The following is a 5751-nucleotide window of genomic DNA, read 5'->3' on the forward strand; positions in this document are numbered from 1 at the left end:
GTTTCGAAGGCATACTGGCATCTCTGGCTCCTCCATGTTGATATCACCTTATGCCTTCAAGAGCCCTAGACTCTCAGCCAGAAAGGACCATCAGCACCAACAGATCTTGCAGACCCCCAGCTCTATGAGTACACTGAATGGTGAGACCCTCACTTCATGATGTTCCTCTCACTCCAGGCTTCTGTGCTTGCCCTGGCCTCCACCCAGCCCTGATGGAGGCCCCAGCGTGTGTGCCTCAAACCAGACAGGCCCGCAGTTTGGCACAATATCCCACATCCACTAGCTTTTGCGTCAATGGCGCCAGCCCCCGCCATCCACGCCCAGCATGTGCAATGTCTTAGAGCTTACCAATGAACCGGCATTTCTTACATATTCATAATCACAATGGAGCCATGCACAGAGAACACTCATTTCCAATTTTTACTTGTCCTGGGAGCTTTAGAAGATCCTTGCTGCTTCCATTTATTATCCTCAGGAGAGCAGCCAGCCAGGGGAAGGACAGGCCAGTACACTGCTGTCAGTTGCTTCTGCACAAACAGCACTTGAAAAAATAAATAATGAGCTTAAACATGGACTTAGAGGATAACTTCCAATCTCTTCCATCTCTCCCCCAAACAATACAAAGTTTTGCTATAATCGAGGCACCCTGAGATGTCCTTCTGTACTGTTGGCTTGGGTCCTATTTTTTCAGTTTGTCTGTAAATGGAGACACATTGAGAGAGAGTTTTCTATGTGCTCTTTATAATCCCTGGCTCCGTCTCAGTGCCTTCCCTGTAGTAGAGCAGTACCTTGTAATATATGGGAATTGGTTCCAGGCCCCTGCATGGATATGAAACTCTGCAGCCCCTTGTAATGAGTGGTGTGGAATTTACATGTAACTCAGACACATCCTTCCATATGTTTTAAATAATCTTGACTTTGTACATATTTTCTAATACAATGTAAATGCTGGGTAAACAGATGTATTGTTTTGAGAGGAATTAAAAGAAATAAGTTTCTACATATTTTGTACAGATGCAATTTTTCCCCCAAATGTTTCAATTTATGGTTGGGTGGATCCACAGAGAAATAATACTATAAAAATATTTTAACAAAGATAACAATGATAACAAAAATAATAAAATAATAAATAATATGATAAAAATTAAATAATAATAAATAAATAATAAAAAAGGTAAAAATGATAACAAAAAATAATTTAATACAACTTCACTGAACAGGGCTAGAGATATGGTTCAGTGGTTAGTACTATTTACTCTTTCAGAGGACCCAGGTTCCATTCCCAGCACCCATTATGGTGTTTACATCTACCTCAATACCAGTCCCAGGAAGTCCAGCACCCTCTTCTGGCCTCTAAGGGTACTGCATTCATAGTGCACAGACATGCACGCAGGCAAAATACCCCTCCATAAAGTAAAATGGAAAAAAACCTTTAATCTTGCTAAACATATTTTAGCACATGGGCATTTTTGTTACTCTTCTTCTGGCCTTGTGTGAGCCCCTTGAAGAGGTGTCTGAAACAAGGGATGTGCCATTTATTATCCCAGGTAGGAAGGAAGGCAGGCTTAGCCCAGCTCCCGGTAGAGTGAGGCAGACAAGTCCCAGATCTCTTGGAGACAAGTGGACAGAACAAGGCAATCAGGGTGAAAGACACGTCACATGTCTGACATCCTCCCGCACTCATGTTTCTGCTGCCTAAAGCCTGCTGTCTGGCAGAAAGAAACACTCTCGATTTATTTTCTGTTTTAGAGACCATAACGACACATATCTGGTTCATTTAAGAACCACAGTAATTGAAAATGTGGCATTTGCTAACCAATGCTATCTCACGCACTCTCGTCTGTACCGGCAGCATGCTAAGCATCCAAGTGAGTATTATGTATGGATGCTACCGCACAGTCCACGTGTAAGTTCTCAGTCGGGCAGTTTGACTGTAGCTCCTGTGCCCCAAGCTACAGGATTTAGTGTACTCCAGTAACACTGCTGCTGTGCCAGTCTGGAGGTTGGGAGCTCTGACAGTGTCCAGAATCTCTGATGTTCACTTCAGTCGTCGACTTTTCCCCTGAAGCAATGTGTGGGTGGTTTGGCTTATGCCCAGGTTCCTTCTGGGAAATGGCAGCTGGAGACAGATATTGACCCAAAAGCATTTAGGAGGCACAAAAGCAAATGTGTCATTTGTCTATTCTTCCCTTTTTTTTAAAAAATAGATATTTTCTTTATTTATATTTCAAATCTTACTCCTTTCCTGGTTTCCTCTCAGAAAACCCCCAATCCCATCCTCCCCTCCCCCTGCTCACCACCCCATCTACTCTCGCATCCCTATCCTGGCATTCCCCTACACTGGGGCATCCAGCCTTCCAGGGGCCTCTCTTCCCATTGATGACCAACAAGATCATCCTCTGCTACATATGCCGCTGGAGCCATGGGTCCCTCCATGTGTACTCTTTGGTTGATGGTTTAGTCCCTAGGAGCTCTGGGGGTACTGGTTGTTTCATATAGTTGTTCCTCCTATGGGACTGCAAGGTCCTTCATCTCCTTCAGTTCTTTCTCTAACTCCTTTGTTGGGGATCCTGTGCTCAGTCCAAAGGTTGGCTGAGAGCATCCACCTCTGTATTTGTCAGGCACTGGCAGAGCCTCTCCAGAGACAGCTATATCAGGCTCCTGTCAGCAAGCACTTGTTGGCATCCATGATAGTGTCTGGGTTTGGTGACTGTATATGGGATGGATCTCCAGGTGGAGCAGTCTCTGGATGGTCTTTCCTTCGGTCTCTGCTCCACACTTTGTCTCTGTCTCTCCTCCTATGGGTATTTTGTTCTTCCTTCTAAGAAGGAGTGAAGTATTCATACTTTGGTCTTCCTTCTTCTTGATCTTCATTTGGTCTGTGAATTGTATCTTGGTTATTCCAAGCTTCTGGGCTAATATCCACTTATCAATGAGTGTATTCCATGTGTGTTCTTTTGTGATTAGGTTACCTCACTCAGGATGATATTTTCTAGTTCTATCCATTTGCCTAAGAATTTCATGAATTCATTGTTTTTAATAGCTGAGTAGTATTCCATTGTGTAGATGTACCACATTTTCTGTATCCATTCCTCTCTTGAGGGACATCTAGGTTCTTTCCAGCTTCTGGCTATTATAAATAAGACTGCTATGAACATGGTGGAGCATGTGTCCTTATTACATGTTGGAGCATCTTCTGAGTATATATGCAAGAGTGGTATACCTCAGGTAGTACTATGTCCAATTTTCTGACAAACCACCAAACTGATTTCCAGAAGTGGAGGAGTGTTCCTCTTTCTCCACATCCTCTCCAGCATCTGCTGTCACCTGAGTTTTTGATCTTAGCCATTCCAGCTGGTTTGAGGTGGGATCTCAGGGTTGTTTTGATTTGCATTTCACTGATGACTAAGGATATTGAACATTTCTTTAGGTGTTTCTCAGCCATTCAGTATTCCTCAGTTGAGAATTCTTTATTTAGCTTTGTACCCCATTTTTTAATAGGGTTATTTGGTTTTCTGGAGTCTAACTTCTTGAGTTCTTTGTATATATTGGATATTAGCCCTCTATCAGATGTAGGATTAGCAAAGATCTTTTCCCAATTTGTTGGTTGCCGTTTTGTCCTATTGACAGTGTCCTTTGCCTTACAGAAGTTTTGGAATTTTATGAGGTCCCATTTGTCAATTCTTGATCTTAGAGCATAAGCTATTGGAAAATTTCCCTGTTCCCATGTGCTTGAGGCTCTTCCCCACTTTCTTTTCTATTAGTTTCAGTGTATCTGGTTTTATGTGGAGGTCCTTGATCCATTTGAACTTGAGCTTTGTACAAGGAGATAAGAGTGGATCAATTTGCATTCTTCTGCATGCTAACCACCAGTTGAACCAGCACCCTTTACTGAAAATGTTGTCTTTTTTCCACTGGATGGGTTTAGCTCCTTTGTCAAAGATCAAGTGACCATAGGTGTGTGGGTTCATTTCTGGCACTTCAATTCTATTCCATCGATCTACCTGCCTGTCACTGAACCAATACCATGCAGTTTTAATCACTATTGCTCTGTAGTACAGCTTAAGGTCAGGGATGGTGATTCCACCAGAAGTTCTTTTATTGTTGAGAACAGTTTTTACTATCCTGGGTTTTTTGTTATTTTAGATGAATTTGAGAATTGTTCTTTCTTACTCTATGAAGAATTGAGTTGGAATTTTGATAGGGATTGCATTGAATCTATATATTGCTTTTGGCAAGATGGCTATATTTACTATATTAATCCTGCCAATCTACAAGCATGGGAGATCTTTCCATCTTCTGAGGTCTTGAAGTTCTTGTCATACAGATCTTTCACTTGTTTGGTTAGAGTCACACCAAGATACTTTATATTGTTTATGACTATTGTGAAGGGTGTCATTTCCCTAATTTCTTTCTCAGCCCATTTATCCTTTGAGTAGAAGAAGGCTACTGATTTGTTTGAGTTAATTTTATATGCAGTCACTTTGCTGAAGTTGTTTATCAGCTGTAGGAAATCTCTGTTTGAGTTTTTTGGAGTCACTTAAGTATACTATCATATCATCTGCAAATAGTGATAGTTTGACTTCTTCCTTTCCAATTTGCATCCCTTTGAACTCCTTTTGTTGTCTAATTGCTCTAGCTAGAACTTCAAGTACAATATTGAGTAGATAGGGAGAGAGGGGACAGCTTTATCTAGTCTTTGATTTTAACAGGATTGCTTCAAGTTTCTCTCCATTTAGTTTGATGTTGGCTACTAGTTTGTTATATGTTGCTTTTACTATGTTTAGGTATGGGCCTTGAATTCCTGATCTTTCCAAGACTTTTAATATGAAGGAATGTTGAATTTTGTGAAATGCTTTTTCAGCATCTAATAGAATAATCATGTGTTTTTTCTTTGAGTTCGTTTATAAAGCGAATTTCATTGATAGATTTTCATATATTGAACCATCCCTGCATCCCTGGGATGAAGCCTACTTAATCATGGTGAATGATCGTTTTGATGTCTTCTTGGATTTAGTAAGCAAGAATTTTATTGAGTATTTTTACATCAATATTCATAAAGGAAATTGATCTGATGTTCTCTTTCTCTGTTGGGTCTTTGTGTGGTTTTGGTATTAGTGTAATTGTGGCTTCATAGAACGAATTGTGTAGTGTTCCTTCTGTTTCTATTTTGTGGAAAAGTTTGAAGAGTATTGGTATTAGGTCTTCTTTGATGGTCTGATAGAATTTTACAGTAAAGCCGTCTGGTTCCAGGCTTTTTTTTTTTTTTTTTTTTTTTTTTTTTTTTTTTTTTGGTTGGGAGACTTTTAATGACTGCTTCTATTTCTTTATGGGTTATGGGATTGTTTAGGTGATTTATCTGATCCTGATTTAACTTTGGTATTTGGTATCTGTCTAGAAAATTGTCCATTTCATCCAGATTTTTCAGTTGTGTTGAATATAGGCTTTTGTAGTAGGATCTGATAATTTCTTCAGTTTCTGTTGTTATATCTCCCTTTTCATTTCTGATTTTGTTAATTTGGATACTGTCTCTGTGCCCTCTAGTTAGTCTGGCTAAGGGTTCATCTATCTTGTTGATTTTCTCAAAGAACCAGCTCCTGGTTTGGTTGATTCTTTGTATAGTTCTTTTTGTTTTTACTTGGTTGATTTTAGCCCTGAGTTTGATTATTTCCTGTCGTCTCCTCCTCTTGGGTGTATGTAGTGGCTATTCCTGGTTGTCAACTTGACTATATCTAGAATGAGCTACAATCC

The sequence above is a fragment of the Mastomys coucha genome, unplaced genomic scaffold (assembly GCF_008632895.1).
Source record: "Mastomys coucha isolate ucsf_1 unplaced genomic scaffold, UCSF_Mcou_1 pScaffold6, whole genome shotgun sequence".
Classification (NCBI taxonomy): Eukaryota; Metazoa; Chordata; class Mammalia; order Rodentia; family Muridae; genus Mastomys; species Mastomys coucha.